Raw genomic sequence first — 26,089 nt, 5'->3', positions numbered from 1 at the left:
TGCAGCCATGTAATGGGCGCTCTTACAGATTTAAACATTGTTACTAAATATTACTAGAAAAAACAATCTGAAGAAATTCCTGTGAATCCTGTGTGATACCAGCTCTGTGGAGAGTAAGCACATGAGCTGAGGGTGGCAGCTCCTGCCTGTTATTCCGGCATGGGGAAACTGAGGACCATTGTGAGTTCAAAACCTCTTGGGCTATGGACTAAGCCTGGGCCAGCCTGAGCCACACAGTGAAATCTTTTCTCAAATAAAATCTACAACGAACACATATTCCTTTGTGTGCGATGTCATTTTAATTGTAAAAATGGTAAATGTTTAATTTAAAATGAGGATATGGGATTTCAGGAAGGCCACTTTCATCTTCTCACAAAAGACAGGTCTAGCTGAAACACGGGACACTAAGACCAGAAATATATCTCCGGTATCAAAATAAATAAAGCACAGTCTTTTCACGTTTAATGTTCAAATGTAAGAAAACTCAGAAAAATTGTATAAACACTTTTCATAGATAAAATGCCCTTATCCACTAACATTGAACATTTTTTTAAATTAAGATTTTGCTTTCTAAAAAAAGTGGGTTTCATAGTGGCACCTCTCCTCTCCTTCCTTACACAGCTGGTTCTTCCTCTCAATTCTTTCTTCTACTTTCTTGTCATATGCACTCCACAATCCTCTCTTGTCCCTGTCTCAAAGTCTTTGCTCCCCATTATAGTCCCTGTCACCTTAACATCCTGTGTGCGAGCTCTCTCTCTCTCTCTCCCCCTTCCTCTCTCTGTCTCTCTTTCCTCTCTCTGTCTCTGTCTCTCTCTTTCATACACACACACAAGAAATAGTGCTATTTGTCTTTCTGAATAAACATTCTTTAGCATAGAGCCATGACCTGAAGCTATGAAGCTACTATGGGAAAAATAAAGCCCAAACATTCCAGGATATGGGCTCGTGCAAGCACTCTCCGAAGACTCCAACAGCATAGGAAGCAAGTGCTCAAATTGGCAAACAGATTCTAAGAAATTAAAAAGCACACAGCAAAGGAAACAAACCGTCAGCAAGGCGAAGAGGCTGTTTACAGATTGGGAGAAAAAATTCACCAGCTGTGCGTTGGACAGGAGATAAATATCTGGAAACTATAAAGAAGATCACTTTTGACAAAACAAAGCAAAACAAAAAACAAAACAAACAAACAAAAAGCTCAATAGAAAAAGAAAAGCAAGACACAGCTGCCTGCACATCTTGGAGGGAGGGTAGGCATCATCAGGTTGAGAGGGTGCCTTGGAAATCTTGCAATCAGCTTTCTATTGAGAGCCCACCTACTCAGTTCTGAGCACTGAAGGCAGCAGTGTGCAAAAGAAAAGTCAGTGTGCCCCAAAAGTAGCTAGCCCTCTGCACCCGTTTTACTAATCTAGAATGACGAGACGCACAGTAGGTTTGGGGTAACCACCCTGGATGTCAGTCATGACTCTATAGACAGTGGGGTTTGCTGGTCACTTGAGGATGAGCCTGTGAGGGAAAAGCAGGGTTCAAGGTGCCTACGCTGAGGACAGTCTCGCTGGGATGAGAACTTTCAGTTCAGTGATGTCTTATGAACTGGCCTACGGGGAGCACAGCGAAGGTGCGGCTGGCTTTCAGGTTTACGGCAAAGATGCTGTTAATCTATAAGATCATTCTGTGGTGGCAGGCCCGCACTCTGAACTCCAGCTCCCTTGCTTATAACAAGAGGTGGGCAAGTTTCGGAGCTTTGAATTCACTTTTGTTTTTTGAAAGAATCCCGGCCGTCATACATCAACTGCGCAGTGCGCCGGGATTCATCGTGACATTTTCATACATGTACAACACGCTCTGGTCATAATCACACCCTTCCCCCCTTTACATCTCTAAATGTCCCTCCTCTAATTTAACACTTTTATTTAAAAATTCTAAACTCCACAGATGGGAGAAAATTGTAATATTTATTTTACTGAGTCTGGTGTTTTTCACCTAAGGGTGAAGAGAGGGGAACAGAGAGGCTGATGGGAAATATGTGCTGTGTAAAAGGAGGGGCACAGTTTGGAGGAGGAAAGGGGAGGAGCAAGAGGAGGGGGGAGGGGAGGACAATGGGCAGGCAAAGAGAACAAAGGATTTAAATGTCCCAATAAAACATTTCCTTATATGCTGATTAAAAATTAATTTTTAGAGCATAAAGAGAGATATTTTCTAAATGACCTGGGACGACGGGCAAATGCCAAAGGATTTCCCTGTGTGTGAGTTACCTTGTGGTCCTCAGCTCTTTCACGTAATTGGCCTTCCCACATTTTCTACCACTCCTCAGAGGGAAGACAGAAGTTGAACTGTGAAGTTTCATTTTCTGCTGCCCTGCGTACATCTAAAGCCTGGCCAGGTTTTCCTGTCCAGGATGATCTCTGTCCTAACGTGCTAGGAGACCGTGACTGCTCTCAAAACAAGTGGATGAGCCTTGAACTCGTGAAGTGGCTGGATGTTGAAACCACATTCACGGGAGACAGACATGAGTGTAGCCAGCCGTGTTGACTCTGCACGACACTCCTGGGCTCTGCTGGCTACTTCGGTTTTACTCTAACTATAAAAATTTCCCGCCCGTGCTCTGAAGCAGCATGCTCAGTTACCTGAGGTTCAGATTGCTGTCTGATTCTAGAATTGTAGAGCGGTAACTAAGACCCATAAAATGCCTGGATTTGGTAGTGCATGTCTTTAATCCCAGCACCGTGGAGGCAGAGGCAGGTGGATCTCTGAGTTTGAGGCCAGCCTAGTCCACACAATGAGTTCTAAGACAACCAGGACTATGTTGAGAGACCTATTTCAAAACAAAAAAACAATACCACAAATTATATATTTGTTGTCATTTTGTCTGGTTTTTTTTTTTTTAAAGTTCTTGTTATATAAGCCAGTGAGGCGTTGAACTTTTAACCTTCCTACCTCTGCTTTCTAAGCACCAGAATTATAGGTCCGTGTTAGCATATTGCATTAACTTTAAATGTTAATAGTGAGTTATTATTGGTTTTTGCTTTTCTGCTGTCTTGCACCTTATCCCCATATGTTGCTGAGACCTTTGCTCTCCTTTCCCACACAATCTATACTTGGGGAACCAAAGACCCAAAGAAGCAACAAAGGGCTGACTGGGTGTGGAATGAGACGGCTTTCCGCCTGGCTTTTAGACCTCATATGACCTTGTTTTTTATGCTTTGAAAAGGCACACTATATATTGTCCTATGGGAGAGACCGTGCCCTCTCCCAAGTCCTCCTCAAGCCACACCAGTGTGCCCACACCAGGTAAAACTGCATCTACCTCACACAGGGGTCTGCTGTACTGAAAAGGCCCTAAGAGGGTTTGTGTGGACGGGATCTTCTTCCTGTATTAATACAAGTGGGTGGGAATTCCTCAGGCTCTGCTTTGCTAGAGAAGGGAAGGACTGGCTCTTACGACTTCCCTACATCATGATTGGACCAGAAGCACAGGACTAAAGCACAGATAATGCAACGTCAATGACCACGTAGCCACAGGCCAGCTGTGTAAGCGACCCCTCACTTGGTCACTGTTCTTCCTTTCGTGATGGGAGCAAAAACAGATACATCTCAGAAACTAAATGGAGGTGTGCAATTGAGGCATCTGGCACAGAGGACCCAGCAAACACTGCTGCTGTTGTCTAGCGTGAGGCCATGTTGGGCACTGGCACAATGGTATAAACAGGGGAAGGAGCAGGGGAGGCAGCCCAGACTCACAACAGGTGCTCCAAGAGCAAACATTCCTGAGATGAGGTTTTGGGGAATCCCATCCCCAAAAGATCCGGGCCTTCAGGAATCAGTGAAACCGAGCGTCCCTTCGCTGTACGGCTGATGCTGACGCTAAGTCTCTGCTAAGAGTCACTTTGACGTTTCCTCCCATCTGCTCTACCTAGATGCAGGGATTTGTGTTTAATAAGGAGCTCCCTGGTTTCTCTTTTCTCTCGTACTAACACTGAATCAAACTGAAAGCACCTGCTAGTATTAATTATGACCGGACAGCTCTCTAGTTTACCAGTTTACACTCTACTATGAAATGGTTCTGTGTGCTCATGAATTTACTTTGTGTGTGGGTGGGCTCACGTGGTAGTACACATGTGGAGGTCAAAGGACGGTTTGCAGGACTTGGCTCTTTTCTTCTCCCATGCGAACCCCAGGGATAGAACTCAGGCTGTTGGACTTGGCAAGAGTTCTTGCCGGACAAATCACCTCGTTAGCCCATACATCAACTTTTTAAAAACAGCGTTCTATACCTCCTCTGGTGTGTGAAACTAAGGGTCTGGCTAAGCCTGTAGTTGCCTTCCCTCCCTTCTCCTCTTCCCATGTGACACAAGTGCAAACACTTTTCACACCTCTGAGGCTCAGCAGGAACACAAGTGGAGCACAGAGAGCTCCCGCCACACACAGGGACCAGCAGGACTCAGCGCTTGTCACAAGAGTCACTGGATGCTGTGGATGTACCTTTGAATTTTGTATTTACTATTTTAAAGTTCCATGTTCATATATATGTATGTGTGCATTGGTTGTGGGGATGGGGATATGCGTGTGCCATGGCGCATGGTAGAGAGATCAGAGGACAGTTTCTGGGAGCCATTTCTATTCTAGGGCCATGCAGGCCCCCCGTGGTGGAGCTCAGGCCACCAGGCTTGGTGGCAGACATCGTTAATGACAAAGCCATCTATCCAGTTTGAGGTGTCTTGAGACAGGGTCTCATTCAGTAGCCCAGGCTAGCATAGTCCTCATTACGTAATCTAGGTTGGCCTTAAACTCACAACAATCTTGCCTTAGCTTCTGACATGCTGGGATTCCAGGTGTGATAGTCACAGTGCCTGTGCCCTGACACTTCCTTCCGTGTTTTATCCGACTTCAAACCACATCAGAATCGCTGGGCCAGCCAGTGTGGGAGGGAGAGGCAGAGGGAGATGGCCAAGCCCAGAGGTGTGGAGAGCAGGCACGCAGCCTTTCCCAGGGCCTCTGAATGGCCTCATTCATTCCCTTCTATCACAGATAGCTCCACTTCCCTTCCCTGTGGGATAACTCTTCCCACCTCTCTACGAGATACAAAACCAGGGCTGACTCCCAAATAGTTGAAATTCTTCTCTCTTAGCTCCTTAGTTGAACAAAAGGGTGTAGGATTTGGATGGGCCCCAACAAGTTTATAAAGAATTTTATCTTGGGATAAGGCTCTCGATGGCTGCTCTATGGATCCTGGGGGCCCAGTGGCTTCTGAGAAAGCAGAAAGCACTTCTCAGCCAAACAAATACTTTCCCAGCTTCCCTGCCAGTGGACCCACAGTGAAGTCTACCATGAAAGCCACCTGTCCAGATTCTTGCTTAGCCTGTACACCCTCTCTCCCTTTAGGGAGGGGCTCTGTAGTTAGGACGGAAACTGATAAGAATGAAGCCAAATGTAGGAGAGGCTGTCACTCTGCTGCTGTTGTCTCTGTGCCTGTGTTGGTCACAGGATGGAGGTGTCCACCACTGTGAATGGGCTGTGTCTCTGCCCCGCCCCTGTTTAGCTTTGTGTCACGTGCACCCTGGAATGTTTGGTCTTTATGATAATAGGCTCTGGAGTCATATCCCTGGGGTCCAACCCTGCGTCCAGCTTACCAGCTGTGCAACCCTGGGTAAGTCACTTGAGCTCTGTGCCACAGATTCGTAACCTGTAAAATACAGAGCACGGAAGTATCTGCTTCATTGGCTTTTCGGAATCATTCAGTGAGAAGGGACCTGTAAGAGGCCCAGAAGCATTTCTGGCTCCCAGTAAATGCTCAGCAAATGGAATTGTTTTCTCTCTTAGCTCAAGGCTGAGCATGGAAGGGGAGTCCCTTTCCCCTCAGCATCACTGGAGCAGGGAGCTGGGCAGAGCTGTCTCTAGCCTATGGCTCAGCCTCCACCATGTAATGTAGGACCAGGTAAAAAGAACCCCAAGCCAGGGCTTTGTCTCAATGTTGCCCTTTCTAAGGTTAAGGGGGCTTTAGCAATTTCTAACTTCCAAAAAGATTTGGGTTTTGGTAAGAAAAGGAAAATAGACTTGTGATAAAAATTTATGTGTCATTTACTAACATTGACAAAATGAAGACAAAATGCCTTAAAGGCTGGCTCTGCACAGAGAACAGAAAAGGCTATGGGTTTGTGTGCTGCTGCTCCTTGAGATCTGCTGTCCACTGGAGCACAAGGAATTATCCAGCGGTGGTGGTGAGCGGCGGGCGTTTGCTGTATCCTGATGTGAGGACTTCCCGTCTACTCCGCCTACCTGCTTACTTCTGCTCAGGAACCATTTCTGCCCCACAGAAACCAGGGACTCAGATTCCAAAGTATATGCACATAATATGCCTTCCTAAATAATCTGCCACACAGAAACCAGGGACTCAGATTCCAAAGTATATGCACATAATATGCCTTCCTAAATAATCAACTGTAGCTCAGTAAAATTTAAAAGGATGGAAAGAGCTTCAGTAGTAAAGTCTCTGTCTGTCTGTCTGTCTGTCTGTCTGTCTGTCTCTCACACACAGAGGTGGTGGGAAGGAAGAGACAGAGGGTGGAAGGAAGGAAGGGAGAGAGGGAAGGAGGTAAAGGGAGGGAAGGAGAGAGAGAGACAGAGAGACAGAGAGAGAGACAGAGAGACAGAGAGAGAACTACCTTTGAACAAGGCATTCCCTACTTGTTAAGCCCTCTATAGATGCTGGAGAGATGGCGCAGTAGATTAAAGTGCTCACCTCCTGAGTCCGGGAGCTTGGAAGCCTGGCAGCTGTTGCAGCTGAAATCCCAACATTCAAGAGGCAGAACCAGAGGATCCCAGGGCCAGACTGACCAGAACTGGTACGTTCCGGGTTCAGCAAGAGACCCTGCCTCTATAAATAAAGTGAAAAGAGATGGAGGGAAACTCTCAACTTCTATTTCAAATTTCGAGACACATGCACACACATGTGCTCACACACAGGCAAACACACGTGCACAAACAAACACATGAACATGATATATGTGCACCGCACGTTCCTTGCAAGAGAAAAGATTTTTTTAAAGAACATATGACAATCTACCATACCCATTTTATACACAGAGAGACACAGGAGTATCTGCTCAGTGCATTACCCTCTTCTCTCTTTCTGAATGGTGCAATAGCCAGTTTGTTAGATGCTTCTGATATGGTCCTAATACATAGGAAATACCACCATTCAAAGCTAAGTGAGTAAGTGTGTGTGTGTGTGTGTGTGTGTGTGTATGTGTGTGTGTCTGTGTGTGTGTTGTATCATTATTGAATCTCTTTTTCCAGAACTATCTCACCTTTTAAAATAACTTTACTGAGGTAGAGTTGATTAGCTAGAGACATATATCCTGCCTGTAAGCTTTGGAATGTGACCCCTGTACTTTAAGATGGTGGAAAAAGCTCCTGGGATAGAAAAGGCTTGCAATGGTTTATCTTCATTGTCAACTTGGCCAGATTTAAAATCACCATGGGAAAACACCTTTGAAGATGTTTATGAGGGTGTTTCCAGAAAGATTTAACTGAGGAGGAAAGGACCACCCTGAGCGCAGGGTGTAGCATCCAGTAGGTTAGACCCCAGACAGAAGACGGTGCCGAGTGTCAGCATGCATCCTTCTCTGCGTTCTGATCGTGGATGCGATGTGACGTCACATTCCTTTCCTCATCACTATGGGTGGTATTCCTCAAACCCCAGCCAATGGAAGCTCTTCCTGCCTTCCGTTGCTTTTTGCATTTGATCACAGCAATGAGTAATCCATAGCTTTATTTTTTTTTAATTTTTTTTGTCATGACTATAAAAAAACCAGACCCACATAATGTGCAATGCCCTGAACTTGGTTCCCATCACTGTGATAATAATGGTGGTGGTGATGATGATGTTGTTGTTGTTGGTGTCAATGGGCTGTTTTCTATAGTTTTCTACAGCTAATAACGGCCTGATAAAGTTCTATCCAACGGGATATAAGGAATAGTTCTTGTGACTTCTAACTGTCCCAAAAGTGTAAAACGTAGTCCTTTGGTTCCCGTCCCCTCTGCTGGTTTGAATTAAGGTGGGCTAGCTGGAACTGCAGTGTCCCTGACAGGCAATGAGAAATAAGATACAAGTGGGCAACTGATTGTGGTGACACCGGGGCCTGGGCCTTGAGAGCTGGGAGGACACCCCCAATCCTGCTCTGTTTGCCTGCAGCCTCTGTTATAAGACGGATCAAGAAAGTTCTACATTTCCCCTCTCTGTTTGCCCACACGCATACATGCCTGATTCGGTTATGTTGGACAAATTACAGTTATCTGTAGATTTGGAATCTCCCCTGACATTCTTCACTAGGTAATAAAAAGATTCTACCTTGTGAACCCATCTTCCCTGCTCTTCCATTACAGACATCTGGGGAGTGAGAGCTGGGAATTCTGGGAGCACTGATCCCCTGGATAATAGAAAATTAGTAACTGTCTGTGGTTTGCAAGGAGGAAGAACCCCAGATGAGGTTAGAAGGCTCCTGAACACTCTTCTCACTGACAGAGGAGGTGGCTCTGCAAACATCGGTTCTAAAGGCTTTAAAGAGGTAGTTAACACTACCTACAGTGGAATCAACAAACAAAGGGGTAGAAAGGTTGATAGACGACGTGAAAATATCAGAAAGCAGCAGCATGTTGCACTTGAACCTGAACGCCAACTGCTAAGCAGAGGAGAAAAGTCCACCTTCCCACCCCTCCCCCTGGCTCCTCAAGTTGCTATTATCACTGTCCCCTTGAGACAGGGGTTCTCTCTATAGACCCAGCTAAACAGAAAGTAGCTCTTTAAGGCAGGCTGTCCTCAAACCCACAGAGATCTGCCTGCCTCTGCCTCCCGAATGCTGGAGTTAAGGCGCCGGCCACCACCACCCAAAGAGAAAAAAAATCTCAACAGATAGAGAGCTCTGTCCAAACCTTCCACAGACCCGCATTTCAAAAGAGTGTGTTCAAGAGAGTCATTTGTATTTTCCCAAGGACTATTACATGACAGGCCTTGCACAGGCTTTCCTGTAGATCCATTCATATGATGTTTGTGGTCATGTTTGAATAGGTATTATTGCTTTTTATCTCACTTAAGTAAAACTGAAGTTCAGATTGGTTGAGAATCTTGCCCAAGGACACACAGCCACACACCCCACGACTGCCTATGTTCTTAACTACTGTGTCACAAAGCCTCTCAGGAGACGCTAAGGAGAGGAAATGATTGGACTTTAGACTGGAGTTTCACATATTTGAACACTTTTCAGAAGCCATTCCCATGACAACTAGGAAGCAAGTGAAAGCAGGTTGGCTGGCTTCCACAACAAAACAGTGATGTTACCAACAAAAAACTGTTGCCCAGCAACAGAAGAAGTATAAAATTCAAGAGGTTAAGTTGGCCCTACTGTGTGCTTGAGTTTTCCACTGGAGCACTCTGCCTGGGGAATATGTTTCCACCCCACAGGAATCTGAGATCTCCATGTTGCTGGCTTAAGTCTGAAGAGTGGAGTTGGGCGGAAATGCCCCCCCTCCTGTGTTTGAACACTTGGTCTCCCACCTGGCAGTGCCATTTGGGGAAGTAGTCAAACCTCTGGGAAGTGAAGCCTCACTGGAGAAACTGAGCTCCTGGGAGGAAGAAGAAAGGGCCTTGAGGTGTATAGCCTGCTGGGCTGCCAGTCTGCTCTCTGCTTGCTGACTGACAAACCCTGGGTAATCAGCTTCCTCAAGCTCCCAGTGCATGGAGCTGGTTGCCTTCATACCTTCTGTACCATGATGGGCTGCCTCTCCTGACCCATCAGCAGAATGAATCACTCATTCCATCCTCCAGTTCTTCCTCTCAGACATTTTGGTAATAGCAACTAACAGGTAACAAATGCTCTTGTTCAAATATTTTAAATTTCTTTAGAGGCATCAACAGGAAAAAAAAAATTGTTACAAAGGAACACATTTTCGTTCACGATAAAGAAGAACATTCTAGAATATAGTAATCTGGTTATCAATTCTTGAATGCCTGACTCTTTGATGCCTGGGCAGGAATCATAGCATGACAGGGAGATGAGGACAGACATTCCAATTTTAAATCCTGGGGCAGCTCCTCAATAGCACAGCCATTCCCATTAGCTGGGTCTCCCTGGATGTCACAGAGAGGTAACAACATGGATTTCATGTTTTCCAAAGCTCAAATCTAGGGCCAAGAGTTAGTAATGGGGTTAGTGATGGTGCTTCTAAGTGGGAATTACCTCACTGACACAGAGGTCCTCCAAAGTCCCCAGCTATCTGTGGAGGACTGGATCCTTGTCCCCACTGGTGCTCAAACCCACAGATATACAAGTCCTCTCAATAAAATTTAGGTGTTGCCCAGAATGTGTGCATACCCTTCTAAATATGCTCAACACGATGTCTGCATGGTCTGTAATGCGAATGAACTTTGAGATCTGTGTCCCGGATTGTTGGAGTGTTTTGTTAGGGAATGACACACTCAATGCAGAGGCAGATACTCCCCATCTGAGGTTGTCTGAATCCTCAGATGCAGAATGGAGGGCACAGAATGGTGGCTGTAACATCAGAAGGCAATCTGTCCCATAGGTCACAGAACACAGAGTCTTACCAGCAACATGAAAAGGCTCAACTCACACACTGAGAAAAATCACTTCTAGTAAAAGGCAAAAGATTTGGCAAAGAAACCGGAGAAGACATTTATTTTCTTAGAGCAGTGCTAATGTAAGGCATATAATATTACCAACAATCTGGTGTGTGCAATGCTCACAAGACAAGACTGACATTATATTGCCCCCAAATTCACTTTGTCCCCTGCCTTCTTATTCAGGAGCAAGTGTAGCATGTGTCCCGTTGGGTGAACCAGAAGTCCCCAGAGACAAGACTGAAGCCAAACAGAAGATTTTTATATTCCATATTGATAATGCCAATTAATTTAACCAGTCCTGAACTATCTTCTCCATGATAGATGCTCCCATTTCTCCCTCATAGTCATCTCAGAGTCCCTGCTTCAAACAGTGGCTCTCAAATTAGGTTTTAAAGGAAGCACCAAAGAATCTCCATAGAGACGATCCCTACATCTGCCACGCTCTTCCCAGAACTTAGCTGGGGTTTTCAGGGAGACATCACTGCAGAGCTCATGTCTGGAGTGGTCACCTAGGTCCACCGCCTCTGATTGGCTATAGGTTACCCCATTGGGGTTCTACCAACATTTGTCTCTCAGTTGAATATGATTCCTACCGGCATCTTGTCCCAGCTGACCCCACTGATTTCAGAAAAATATCTTGGAAAGAAATTTGGTAAATTCTCATGGAAACCCAAAGACTAAAAGATTATATAGAAAATTCATGATCTATTGATTGCCATTTCTGCGTAGAACTGTAGCTTTATTATTTTTTTAGTCGCAGTTCTTTACCCATCCCTTTTAGTATATTGATACTCACGAAAGCAGCTGGATACAACAAAGCGTTCTGTGTCAGAGATGAAGCCCTCACTTGTGACTACAGGACTTTCTTACAATGAAAGGTTATATCAAAGGGAACGGTACCAGTGCAGGGAACAAAGTTCAGTGCCTAGCATGCAAGAGGTCTCGAGTTCAGTCCTTCGTAACACACACATTACCCCCCACACATACACACAAACACACAGAGGGGGCGCATGATGAATTATGTCTGTATGCATACTACTTTCTGGTTTGGGTTTATCTTTCTTGGTGTTGAACATCAAACTCAGGGCTGACAGAGTGATGTATACTAGTTAAACCATAAATATATTCATCTATGTTGTAATATGTAGCTTTAGAAAACAATTTCTCACCATCCTGAAAAGACAAAGGTCTTCTAGTCCTACCAGATTAAATCAGTTCAGATAGGTTAATATTCTTTCCAAAACTTCAAGCAACATTTACGATAAAAGTGACCAAAATATAAATCAACAGGAGCAGTCAATGCCAAAAGGATACTTTATCTTCACAGATATGAAACACCATTAATATGTGCTTCCTGGGTTGGGGCATTTCCTAAGGCTCATGGTCTAGGGAACAGGAGTAGATGAACAACCTTGGCGCTAACGTTAATTGTCCTCATTTTCCTTGTATCTGTATAAGTGGATAGGTTGTGACTAGAGTGCATCACACTTCTGTGGAAGTGATTAGACTCCTTCGAAGATGCTATTCCCGGGGAGTGAGCCTTGAGTGTAGCAATGGCATCTCCAGGAGAAAAGAGCAATCGTTCCCGGATGGAGCTGAGAAACTTGTTCAAGTGTACTAAGCAGGGATCTGCAAGGGAAGCGCCAGGTGGTCGGGGCTGTGACAGACGAAGGTCTGGCTACGAGGCACCACTTCAAGAAGCGGGCGTCCAGTGCACGTGCCAAAATCACACTATCTGGGAAGGAGCACTGGGAACTCTTGCAGCAAATTCGATTTGCCTGAAAGGAGAAGCAGCCATGGAAGAGGAAGTCCCCTCCAAGTCAACCAGGACTAGTCAGCCACAGCCCAAACGACAGAAGATAAAAGCTCACCAGGACCTAGATATGGAGGATCTTGAAGACCTAAAATCCCCATCTCTTCTACCAGAAGATTCTCAACAGCACCTAGAAGAATTTGGAGGACTTTGGAAAAAAATGTTACCATATTTCATTCTCCCAGACGCCTCTTCTATGACGGACCCTTGACCTCCACTGGAGGTACATATTTGGAAGGAAGAGGACACAGAAAGACTGGAGAGGGCCTCTCTAGAAGTTAACTCCTTTTGTAATAAAGCTTTAGTTCTTTAAAAACAGAAAGATGATGTCCCCACCTTGTTTTCTATGACAATCATAGTTTTAGTTTGGTCACTTTTGTTTGTTTTTTTGAATAGGGTCTCTGATGTAGCATGGCTCTCCTGGAGCCCTCTACGCATCTCAGACTACATTCAAACTTGCGGCAGTCCTCCTGCCTCTGTAAACCGAGGGTTGGGTTCGCAAGTCACCACTCCCACCTTGATAGTTTAGAGTTCAAGCTCATCAGTATAGTCTGTTAGGAGGCAAGAATTTAGCTTTCTAACTTCTGTTCATTTGTTTCATCATTTGATTACATTTGTAGAATAAACCAAGTTTGGGGAATAAAACTGATGAGGTATACTAAGTAAAGATGAGCATAAATAGAGAATTTAACATACATGCTAAAAAGATAGAAAGGAATGGGCGTGGCCAGAGAACACTGAAATTCATGGGATCATGAATATATATGATGTACTTTAGAAGTAAATATATGTGATGCATATGAAGTACAAAATATGAACGTATACTCAGAGTACTCACGACATACATGAGTACTTTTGACAGTTAATTTTCACTGTAATTTGACTGCGTTTAGTATCACCATGGAAACATACTTCTGGCCATGTCTGTCGAGTGTGTTTCTAGAAAAGTTAACCTGAACAGGGAAGACCCACCATGAATGTGGGTGGCTGCATCCCTTGGGCTACTAGTTCTGAACTGAATAAAAAAGGAGAAAGCAAACTCAACATCAGAATTCACCTTTCTCTGCTTCCTGACTCAAATTCAACGTGGCCAGCCTCCTGCTCATGTTTATCCCACCATGCCTTCCAACCATGGAGGACTAGATCCTGTCAAGCCTGAGCTAAATAAACGACCCCCTCTTTAAATTGCTTCTGTCGAGATATCTTGTCATATCAAAGAGGCTGTAAGAATATAGCAGTCACTCAGTGTCATACGGCAATGTATCTGGCCAACCTCTGGTGCTACCCAATGTGGCTGATGTGAGGTACTAAGTCTAATCACCGATCTAAGGCTTTGGCAAGGCCAAGCTTGTGTCTGTCCTTGATGTCATCAACCCCGGGCACTTTCTGCCTGTGGAGCTTACCGAAAGGTCATTTGGCTGTTGACACCATAGTATCATGGGTGTTGGCTGATGGGGCAGAACATGGGGTAAAGACTGACCTCAGTTAGTACAGACCTTCCTTCTCACCTGTGGGATTTGTCACCAGATCTCTTAGTTACTTCTTAATTGATTTAAAGTTTTAGGTAGGAGGTAGGTGGAGTAGACAGAGCACTTGCTTTGTAGTCACAAGGACCTGAGTTTGATGGCCTGGCATCCATGTAAATCAACAACCAACCAACCAACAAAGAAAAACAGATATGGCTGCATGCGTTTGTAATCCCAGTGTTAGGGGATGGATACAGCAGATCCTAAGAGCTTGCTGGCCGGCCAGCCTCTCCTCTTCAAAACAGTGAGGGTCTTGTTCAGCAGGAGACAGCTCCTGACCTCCTCCTGCTCTGGCCTCTGGACACACAGGGCCAGCGTGGCACATTCATGTATGTGTGGCCCCACCCCCCAGCTATGTGACCTGAGAATCTTAACTGTGTCTGTGAGCCTTCTGTGGGAAGCCTTCTGAGGTAAGCATACTGGGAGAGACATTATAGCTAAGTACCGCATATACATGAATTCTAGAAACCTCCACTAGCTAATTACTTGGACCATGTCCCCATACTGTGTCCCCAAAGACATACGTATATGCACAATGGCCAAAGGCCATCTGTAACATCCCACAAGTGGAGATCAGTTAGATCTCAGTGGATCCTCAGCGTGCGGGGAGAGCTCTCCGTGTCCAGATTAAGTAGTGATCCAACTGATGGCGACCTCTTCTTCCCAGGTCTCTAGCCAAACCTCAGCACAAAGATCTGGAGGGAAACCTGGCAGCCAAGAGTCAGCTTGCCAACAGACCTGCTAGGTGAGCCGGGCTCACTGCTCATTCCAGATCTTCCTAAGGAGGCAGCCCACAGCCCTCTCCTTGTTGCTTGTTTCTAGGCTGATTGGAGACCGCAAAGTGGAGAATTAGCAGGCAGAGCTTCAGTTCTGCTTCTAGCCACCAGCAGCTGCCTGTCCTCTGAGTGTGGCATTAACAGGTCTGAGTATGGTATTAACAGGTGTCTGGCAAGAACTAGGAACGGGGCTTGGGAGTTGGGTTCTCATGGGCTCTACAAATAATCCCAAGACGGGACACTCTCTGAGAATGCCCTCCCTTGGAAGCCGCTTGGTGGGGCGACCTCGACTTTTCATTCTAAATCTTAGATTCTACAAAGGATCCTTGTGCTGTTTGTTTGTGTTTGCGTTTGTTCCTTAGTTGGGTATCCCCCAGCTCCACAGCATAGGCCTCACTGCCATGTTTAGTAACAATGAGTAACTTGGAACCCCAAACATTCACGTGTGCTCCTCAGAAGTAGCAGGCATGCATCACCACCATGACCCACCAGGAGACTGGGGGTGACTGGCTTTTGCCTCTGCCATGGCGTAGACAGCAAAGGGTATAGTGGTGGTGCCTCCTGGCCTTGCAAAGGTGAACCCCCATGACTTGTGACAGGCAGCATTGTTGAGAGAGGAAGCAGGCCAAGCCGAAGCTTCTTCGGCAGGAGGAAGCAGTTGGGGTAGAGATTGATAACTACCGAGAAAAAGTGATGGCTGAGTGCTCGCCCTAACTAGGACATCTGTAGCGTCCCCCAAAGCTCAGGGAACACCACAGCAGAGAGGATGGAAAGGGTGTGAGAGCGGGAGGAGGAGCAGGATACTGTGACATCCTGTCTTCTAGGCATGACATGGCGGTACATCCTGCAGCTATGGCACCACTGCAAGCCGAGGTCAGAACATCAGGCAACATTCCGCTGGGACTCCGTGGCCTACAAGAAGAAAAGCAAAGTCCAGAGAGGACCGGAAGGTGGGAAGAAGACACATTAGAAGTGTCTGGGGGAAAGCTGAAGGGGAACTGGGGGTGGACATGACCAGTGTATGCATGTACGAAAAGTTTCAAAAAAATAACCAAGAGATTTTATTTTTAAAGAACTTAAAAATAAAAAGAGGAAGCAGGCCGGTAGAGGTGACTGGGAACAAAAGCAGAACCACAGGGACAGTTCTGGAAGGCAGCCTTTGAAGTGACCTGCTGTGGTGCTCCAGCCATCTTGGCTGGCCATGGGGTTGACGCTTCCACTCTGGCCATATAGTCAGAGGAAGCTAAGCCCACACAGTTACCAATGAGAAAAAGACGGAAGACATCTCGGAGGAAAATCCTAACCTTATGATCTCAGATGGGTGTAGTGGAGTATGCCTATAATCTCAGCACTCAGGAGACTGAGGCAGGGGGATTTGTGAGTTAGTTCAAGCTCAATGAGACCTACTTAGCAAGGCCCTGTCCCAAAACACCAAGAAGAATGAGTGGATGGGTGTCAGGTGGCTGAGCAGAGGAAGGTACTTGCCACTGGATAATGTAAAACCTGATGTTTTGACAGCCCTCAGAGACCAGTCAGGTATATTCTGTGGCACTGAAAGCCCACTGAAGAGTGAACTGGAGGCTGACCCTCACTGAAGGAGGGGATAGGCTGGTGACAAGATGGCTCAGTGGGTAAAGGAGCCTGCTGCTGAGCCTAACAGCTTGAGTGGGGCCCCTGTGCTCCAAGCCAGAGGAAGGCAACTGACTCCTGAAAAGCTGTCTGCTGACCTCCATTGTGACGAATGTGCAGCCCAGCCCCACGAATTAATTATTGTTTTGAAAGAGGAAAGGATGGCAGCTTACACAGGTATTAGAAAAGATGCTTGCTACATTGTAAATTAGACAGATGTCAAGGAGAGTCTAGTCTGGTTTTGATCAATTTAACTCTGAAATTTTAAAAAATTATGTGTATGGGTGTTTTATCTACATGGATTTTTTTTTGGCTCCCCCTCTTTTTTAATTGGATATTCTCTGTATTTACATTTCAAATGTTATTCCCTTTTCTCCCACTCTCGTTCCCCCCTCCTCCCTTCCTCTTGCCTCCATGAAGGTGCTCCCTCTCCCAACTACTCTCTCTAACCTCAGCGCCTTGGCATTCCCTTACATTGGGAAAACAAGTTTTTGTTGGACCAAAGGCCTCTCCTCTCATTGATGCCAGACAATGCCATCCTCTGCTACATATGCACCGGGGGCCATGGGTCTCTCTATGTGAACTCATTGGTTGGTGTTTTAGTTCCTGAAAGCTGTGGAAGGTTTGGTTGGTTGATAATATTGTTCTTCTCACAGGATTGCAGACCCTTTCGGCTCCTTCAGTCCTTTCTCTAGCTCACTGGGGTCCCTGTGTTCAGTCTGATGGTTAGCTGCGAGCATCCTCATCTGTATCAGTTTGGCTCTGGCAGAGCCTCTGAGGAGGCATTTACACGTTTATCTATGTACCACATGCATGCCTGGTGCTCCCAGAGGCTCAGAACAGGGTGCTGGATTCCCTGGAGTTATAGTTGTAAACTACCATTAGGTGTTGGCAAATCAAACCCAGGTCCTCTGTAAGGACAGTCAATGCTCCTAACTGCTGAGCCATCCCTCCAGCCCCAATTTAGAATGTTTCTAAATTACAAGTTTTGAATGTCTTAAATTGCAACCTAGTAAACAAGTGTTAATTACGTCCATTACTCCCAGACACGGATGGCTCAGAAAGGGCTTTCGATGTTTTGGTGAACATTTAAAGTTTGAGGGTCAGTCACCATCTATCTTTAACAGTGTAGTTTGGGGCATTCCTCATGCTCAGCAGGCTGGCCTGGAGTCACTGTGAAGCCCAGGCATGCTTCGTGTCATCCCCTGGGAAACAACACAGCAAGTGTGACCCAGTGAGACCAGTTTCCTGTCGACACTGGAGCTGCTCAGGGTGCACAGTGAATTTTATGACCCCCTGCCACCTTGAAACAGGAGTGAGGTGTGTCATCTTTAAAGTGGAGTGGCTCTCAGAAGCCAGGAGGGTAAGATGGGACCAAGGTAGGGTGTCAGGACATGCGGCCACAATCCCCCAGTCTTTTGGGGAGTGGCAAGAGATGTGACACTCTTCTTGTCTATATATGGTGTGCGACAGCTCCGAGTAGGTCAGCAGAAAAGCACTTGCCTAGTTTGCACAAGGCTCTCTGGTTTGTCCATGGGAACCTGCCAACCAAACAACCAACCAAGCGACTGACCGACCGACAGTCAGTCTGCCAGTGATAACACAAAGGTCAATCCCTATGAAATGCTGGTCTGGGCTTGCCACATCTTCAAGAGACCCCTAAAAGCTGGCTTTCTATGCAAAGCCTCATAGTTTAAAACAATGGTGATAGCTCAAATTTCAATTTTCTGTAAGCCAACTAAACCACCACCAAGCCAGAGGCGTTGTTTTAAAATACCCACAGATGTGGTCCTGAGGACAGCTGTCAGCACATCAGAACTAGGAGGAAGATGTCTCCCCACTCTGCTGCCTCAGTTTGCCTGAAAAGCAGACTTAAGATTCCCATTTCTGTGCTTCCGAATTAATTACGGAAGACGGTTTCCAGGTTGAGCGCCTGTGGGCTGTCTGAACAGCTGTGTGGCACGGATTAATTGTCTTCACCTTAGCTAGATGTCAGGAAGAAGAAACGGGAATTTTAAATGCTGGGAGATAGGTAGCTAGTGTGTGCTGCTATGAAAGAGGGCGAGGGAGAAAACTAAACTGCTGTCAGGCAGGGATGGGGGCTCACCGGGAGCCACCAGTGGGAAAGCTGAGCAGGGAGGAGAGAGAGACAGAGCAGGAGGCAGGCATCCTCTGCTGCATCAATGTGTGTGTGAGAGGGACAAGGGGAGGGCTTCCTGAGCTGTTTTGTGCTTATGGAGCCAAATGCAGAGCCTCTGAATGCTTCTGCTTATCCACAGACTTGGCAAACCACAACTCAAACTCACTCACTCACTCATTCATTCATTCATTCATTCATTCATTCATTCATTCTGCGTCTCTTTCTGTCCCTGTGCGTGAATGCGTGTGTGCATGCATGAATATGTGTGTGTGCGTGTGTATGTGTGTTCATACATGCATTGAAGCCATGAGTTTGTAACTTAGAGAACTTGCCAACTGGGCTGGGCTTGGCTGGGCTGGGCTTGGCTTGGCTGGGCTGGGCTGGGCTTGGCTGGGCTGGGCTGGGCTGGCTAGTGATTCCCTGTGTCCACATCCCCAGTACATTAAAGGCACATATCACTATACCTGGAAAATAAAAACCTACTATTTGTTTGAATTTGCATTTAAATAGCAGCAACCTCTCTGCATAAAAGTGAGGACTCTGTGTTAGAAGAAATTCTAGGACCACACAGCTCAACCACCAACCAAATTAGGAATCTTCTCAAAAATCTTGTCTGGAGCTAGACTTGGTGGCACACCTTTAACCCCAGCACTGGGAAGGCACGTGCAGGCAGCTCTGTGCATTCAACACCAGACTGCTCTACATGGTGAATTCTGTGTTAGTCAGAACTACAAAACCCTTCAAAAGAAACAGAAACCAAACCAAAACAAACACCATCAACAGGAAAACCTTTGGCCAGAGACTAGTGGGGCTTCAGGCTGCGCACTCCTAGAGACCTGCATTAAGCCTGACCAACATTTTCACATCCACATTCTGACAGGCAAGAGTGAGACAGATGTTAAGAGGCCAGTTGGGCCACCATCCTGTGAGGAAGAACGCAAATGAGAGAGCTAAGGTTAAAGACCACAACTAAAGAGCCACAACTGCAAAAGGGGATCTGGAGAGCAATATAACTACTAGTCACATGAACACAGTATTTTCAGGTTGCAGTAAACCTCTTGGGAAAGGGGAGAATCAGCTGCTGGCTTTGAGAAATGAAACCTCCCTTCTCTCTCTTTCTGACCCCTTTCTCCCTCTCCCCCTCCCTCCACAAGTTTCTGGCTGACCTCTTTTTCTCTGTCCTTCTGTGTCTGCTTTTTCCTCTGCCTCTACTCCCTCCTCACGGCCCCCTCCCATGTCCCCCAATAAACTCTATTCTATACTAGACCTGGCTGGTACCTTGGGGAAAGGGATACCCCAGCACCTGCTGAGGTAGCTCCTCCCACCTCATCATACTGTGCTCTACAAAAAAACTCGTCCTTGGCTTCATGAAACACACTGACGGAGTTCTGAGTTCTGAGGCTGAGTTCTGTTGACATGCCCCAATTTAAGCAGGCACTTCAGCTATTAGGATTTAACTTGTCTGTGGTTAGTGCCTGTGATAATGCCCCAAGGACATCTTTGCCTTTTGTGTGGTTCAGTCCCGGATTAAAGGTTAAGAACAACCATGTCACATTTCCTTTCAAAGGCAGATGAACAACACTCAGAGCAGCAAGAGTAAGCCCACCTTTATCAACAATAGACACCCCCACTCTTTCCTGCCTATTATTTTTTTTTAATATCAAACTTTCCTTACATAAGGACTTACTTTTAAGGTAAAGGTTACAGAGGTCCTGGTCCGCTCGCTAGGCTGCTATCTTTCTTATATTCTCTACTGTCCAATAGGGAAGAACAAGAGAGGTGAAGGAAGGGGGAGAAGAGACCCGCAGAGGGTGGGTACTTATGAGCATAAGTCAGGCACCAGCTAAATTGAGCTGAAATCCTTACCTCAGAATTTAGGGGGTGGGGGGCTCCCCTTTCTTTCTTCCCTGTCCTTACAACTTGCCCTCTGCCTGGTTTCTATGGACTGGCCTTTGAGCTACAGATTGGGTCTCCATCAACACAGCTCCTGCCCTGCTATGGGCAGGGCGCAGAGAGGCCCTGGAGGGGTAGATGTGGCTGCATGGGAGGTAGGGCCAAAGTGGTTGTCAAGGAGAAAACAAATTGGTCCAAAAGGGTCCATCTCCAGGAATGGAGAAGTGGTCAGAAAGATGGGACTCGTCTTGTTGTAGTCAGTGACAGTATTTCAGGAGGGCAGAAGGGGACATGACCGTAGGGCAGGCGCTGGCCAGCCAGGCCAATCTCTGGAGTCTGCTGCATTCTTTTGTAGAACTCATTATTCTCTGAACTCCGGGCCCTGGAGCAGGAGGGAAATTAGCTGGGGGTGCTTGTCACAAGCACTGGCCACCTAGACTGTAACTGAAAGCACCCTGTTCATTTCACAGTTATGACCCAAGCATGGCCAGGGTGTGGGTATCCTGTAAATGCCAATCGCTTCTCTGCTTAAACACCATTTGTGATGGGTAAGCATCGTGGGGAGGCCTTCTCTTCCCAGACCATTCAGACTTCATGCATAAAACCCATCGTGAGTGGCCTCACCTCTATCCGGCACATCCTCCCCTCATGTACTTTTTCTGACTAACACCCGTCAGTCCAGCCCATGCCTGTACACTTGACTTCACTCAGCAACACCCAGCTGAGAGAATGTCACCTCCAGAAACCTTTACCCAACTGTCCCCCGGCCCAGGGTAATTCTCTTTCTCTCTCGTGACACGTCTTCGGTGTGGCCCTGGTACACTACACGTGTGCCCGTCACAGCCCCTTACTGTGCCGTTCATAGCTGACTTGCTCCTTGTACTATGAAGGTGCAGCCTCTCGGCTTCTCAGCTTTGTTCCTGTCCATTACATAATCCACAGCCCACGGTGGCGCAGGGGTGACTGGCATGGCACACTCCCGGCTTCTGCTCTAGATGAGGGACTAGCAGGCTTGGTTTGCAGGGGTTTCCAGCTTCTGCTCACTGCGTTCTCACTGGAGGAGCCTTACGAACTCTCATTGTGAGAGGGTTGCTCTGGTCAGAGCACAGAAAAATGAAATCGGAATTCCCCCCCCACCCCCCCGCCGCCGCGCCTTGTAATTCCCAGGCCGTTCTGATGTGTGGGGAATACTGAGACCCTGGAGTTTAAATGACCCAAGTGTTGACTATAAGCAGCTTTTCTTGTGTACCCACTGTGTTGTAAACACTGAGCTGGGCACTGGGAAGTGGTGGAATAGTATTTTGTATAGACAGAGCCTTGGTTTTTCAAGGAACTATGGTCTCCACACAAGTGTAATGACCATGGTCTCCAGATTGGTTGGTTTAGATTAGGGAGCTGACATTTCTTGTTTCTGAGGCCACCTATTATTACACTGTAGGATGTTTCAAAGAATCTCTGGTCTCTGTTCAGCAGATGACAATAGCACCCTATAGGGTGTGTGCACACACCCACCCACATACCCACCCCATTTTACAATTCACACACACACACACACACACACACACACACACACACACCATTTTACAACTGAATATGTCCAGATGTGTCCTAATATACTTTTGGGATAAGGTAACCTCCATGAAGAACAACTGGTTAGGTGGGTAACTGTGTTTCTTAGCAAACTCTAGGGCAATCTACTTCCACATTTGAGTCTCAAAGCAAATCTCAGCTTAGAGTAGCGTTCTCTGAGTATGGGCCCCACGGCCAGCATCTGTGGCAGTTGCTCTAGCCCTCTTGAATCTACCGTTTGTTTTAAGACATTCTCTGGGTGGTTTGCACATGGGCTCAAGTTACAGGGCCACCAACTGACGTAACGGGGAAAGCAGAAAGCAAGAAAAGTCTCAGCAGAGCTAGCTCTGGGTCCTGACAATACACAAGCTGTCAAGAGGCTCTCCCCAGAGTGGTGGCTCTGAAGGGGAGACTTCCAGACAGAAGGTATGGTGGAATTCTATGCAGCCAAGTCAGACAGAAGGTATGGTGGAATTCTATGCAGCCAAGTCAGACAGAAGGTATGGTGGAATTCTATGCAGCCAAGTCTTTTCTTGCTTAGTTGTTTCTCTCAGTTTCCTCAATCTGTTTCCCTGTGCTTTGGATAGAAAGGCAATGCTCTCTGTAACTCATGCCCTGTGGTGATTGACAGCCATCAATGTGATCAAACAATTCTCTGAGAATATTAACAAAAACACACGATGCTAGCGAAACCACAAGAACATGTTTTTGGATAACACAAACTCAGATTTACCACCAGAACATGGATACACACACTTCCATACAGATTTCTCATTTACAGGGAGGGATTTTTGGTGAATCGTTTTATAAAGTTACTAACAGCTCCTCTGGTAATTTGATGACGAGTAACCCAATGTTTTTTTATTGCATATTTAACAGTTCATATCAGACCTCACATTTGCAGCTAGCACACACATCTATACCATAAACCGTGACCCTTTTGTAAAGTGGCAGCAAATTCTGAACTCTCTATGCATCGGGGAGGACAAGGACCTTTAAGAAGTGACTCGTGTCTGTGTCTCGTCGGCCATGTGATGAGCTGCAAGAAGAATCTTTGTCACCAGACACGGAATTCTCAGCCATGGGCTTCCCAAATTCCAGAAACTGTAAAAAAGTATTAAACTTCTCTTCTTTGTAAATCCCCCAGCCTCAGAGATCCTGTTGTAATAACATGACACAGACCAAGTCTTTCTGTTTAAGGCTTTTTAGTAGTTCTCTGTGTTTGTTTGGTTGTTTTTTTTTTTTTTTTTTTTTTTTTTTTTGCTTCTTTCATTGACAAACTCATACTTAATCTTTCCAGTTTTGTCTTTAGACTGAAATATGGACTAAAAAATATTAAATGAAATATTAAGAAGCTAGAGGGCCGGGGATGCAGCTCAGGTGGTAGAATATGTTTGCCTAGCAGCACAAGGCCTGGGTTCCAGCCCCAGCACCACGTGAACCAGGTGAGATAGTGCTACCTACAGTCCTCCGCTCTCCAGAGTTCGGGGGCATTCTGTACAACACGGCACGTTTAGGTTGCTAGAATAAATGTCTCAAAAAAAAAAGCATAGATAGTCTGTTATTTGATTTCTGACTCTGGGTTAATCTAGAACAGATCCTGCACACTTCACACTTGCTTTCTTTTTTTCTAGAAAGAACCCAGAATGTTGGCCATGCTAGGCAAAAACTCTTCCCCAAAGCTGCGTTTCAGCTGGAGTCCTGTGTTCTGACTGTAGAATTTGTATTAAGATCTTCCACTGGGTTCACCAATAGGGACAATTCTGTGGTCCATGAGTATAGAAACCATTGCTTTTCCTTTTGCCTCCCGCTCCGGGATGGCTGCACACGCATTGCATCAGCCAGTCCCGCCCTCCCAGCTGCTCTGGGAGATCCCATGAGGACTAATGCTCCAATGGGTCCAGTGGCTGCCTCTGGTTTCTGGCTGTAACTAACTGCCTCTCACGGTTCCCACTTGAGCATCTTTGTCTTCTTGGTGCAGACCTCACTTTGCTCTGCGCCTCACTCCTCTCTAGTGCTTTGCACATGTTGGTTCCGATCAGAGGCTTCTCACTGTGTCTTCTTGCCTCGGCCATACTTTTTACTTTTGATGATGGCTGCTTCTTTTAGGAGCCAATCCTGACCTTGGAAGCCTTCAAGATGGCGTTACTAGGATCCATGGAACTTCATGTTGAGCTATCACTCCTCCCAATATGGTGACTTTATTTCTCTTCCTCCTTGACTGTCATGTCTTTCAAACCTGGGACACTGTCCTCTGACGTGCTTCAAGCCCAGTGCAGCCTGATGCTTACCAAGCATTCAGTTAGTTAGGAAATGAATTGTGAACGCATGAATGTAGGGACCCTGAATTTGTATCTGAACCTATATACATCCCTAAACTTGAACTCTGGGCAACAACAGATTTCACATAAATGTATTATTTATGTGAAAAGTATCTCTAGGTTCGGTTTTTCTTTTTCCTGTGTTATTTTCCCCTTTTGATAGCTTTCTTCTTCTTCTTCTTCTTCTTCTTCTTCTTCTTCTTCTTCTTCTTCTTCTTCTTCTTCTTCTTCTTCTTCTTCTTCTTCTTCTTCTTCTTCTTCTTCTTCTTCTTCTTCTTCTTCGTAGAGCTTTGAGAAATCTGCAGGAGAGCAGCAGGTCCTAACTGGTGAGCCTAGCACCCCAAAGAAGGGCGCCCATTGTTCCCCAGCTTCCTGGACCAGCAGCAGAGGAGCAACAATTCCAGCTCTGGATGATAAACACCCTCATAAAGAGACAAAATGTATGGGCTCCTGTGTTCCTTAGGCAATGTTTTCCACTTCCCTGGCAGGAGACCAGTTAATGAGTTCAGAAAAATGGGCTACCGGTTCTATCTATTCAGGGTAACCAGAGACACCATGACTTAGGGATGCTCTACACAAAGAATTCAGTAAAAACACACACACACACACACACACACACACACACTCACACACACAAGTGCACAAGTGTCCATGTACTTTTATAACCATAAACATTTTCAGAGATGTTTAACTGAAGAGGGAAAACCCATCCTGAGTGGGCGGCACAGTCCAGCACTGGACCAAACACAAAGAGAAAAGGGAGAAAGGTTACTGAAGCCCAGTGTTTGCTCCCCCTCTTCCTGACTGAGGATGTGCTGTAACCAGTCATGCTCCTGCTGCCGTGCCTTCCCACAGTGATGAACCATGAGACAAAATAAGCCGTTACTTCCTTAAATTGTTTTCGTCACAGAAACAAGGACAGTCCCTAACACAGCCTCCAACAAGATCTACTCTGAAGCTAAAGATAACCATATAATGTAGTTACTTGCAGGACTGCCTTTACATTTTAAAAATTACATTTAGTCTGTAATTTAGTATGATTGAGTGTGTATAAACGCAGGCACACACACATACACGCAGCAATCAGAGAGCAGCTTTTAAGGGTCTCCTTTCTCCTTGTGGGAATGTGAGTCCCAGGGATCAGGTGATCAAATTTGGAAGCACGCACCTTTACCTACTAAGCCATTGTGCCAGCCCCACAAAATATTTACTTATTGGAAGCTACAAAAGTGTACCAATCTTGTAGATGAGAATAAAATTATAAAGCACACTCATAAAAATGTAGGCAAACAGAGGATGGAGAGGTTAAAAGCACCTGCTGCTCTCTCCGAGGATCCAGGCTCACAGCTGCTTATAACTCCAGCTCCCCCTCCTGGTCTCTGTGGGCACTGCATATCCATGGTACACATACAGACAAGCAGACACACACACACACACACACACACACACACACACACACACACACACACACACACACAAAACAATTGGAAGTACAACCACCTGTCAGAAAAAAAGATCTACCCAAATATTATGTATTTTTCATTTTCCATCTTTGACAATTATAATAATGTTTAAAATGGTCAAGGAAATAGACTTTCTAGGAACCACAGCTCTCAGAAGTATTTTTTTTGGGGGGGGGCTTTCCTTGGGGGATTGGGAGGGGTTAAATGAAAACTGGAGTTAGTATGCAACTCTATAGTAGGGTCTTTGTCTAGTATATATGAGGTCCTAAATTTCATCACCTGACACTCAAAATATGTAAAAACAAAAACAAAACAAAACAAAA

At 45.9% G+C, this 26,089-nt stretch overlaps 1 protein-coding gene and 1 pseudogene across 5 annotated transcripts in view; one reads left to right on the top strand and one right to left on the bottom strand.

Annotated features, from left to right (window-relative positions):
• The window catches only part of RIPOR2 (RHO family interacting cell polarization regulator 2), a gene marked incomplete at both ends in the record, with an annotated part of 209,797 nt that overhangs the window by 150,735 nt on the left and 32,973 nt on the right, over positions 1 to 26,089 (bottom strand). The window lies entirely within an intron of this gene.
• Positions 12,190 to 12,660, top strand: LOC308421670 (uncharacterized protein C11orf98 homolog; annotated as a pseudogene). The gene has a single exon. The product of its transcript is annotated as an uncharacterized protein C11orf98 homolog (transcript).

This window comes from Micromys minutus, assembly GCF_963924665.1.
Source record: "Micromys minutus genome assembly, chromosome: 6".
Taxonomy (NCBI): Eukaryota; Metazoa; Chordata; class Mammalia; order Rodentia; family Muridae; genus Micromys; species Micromys minutus.
This window is presented reverse-complemented; position numbering and strand designations above follow the sequence as displayed.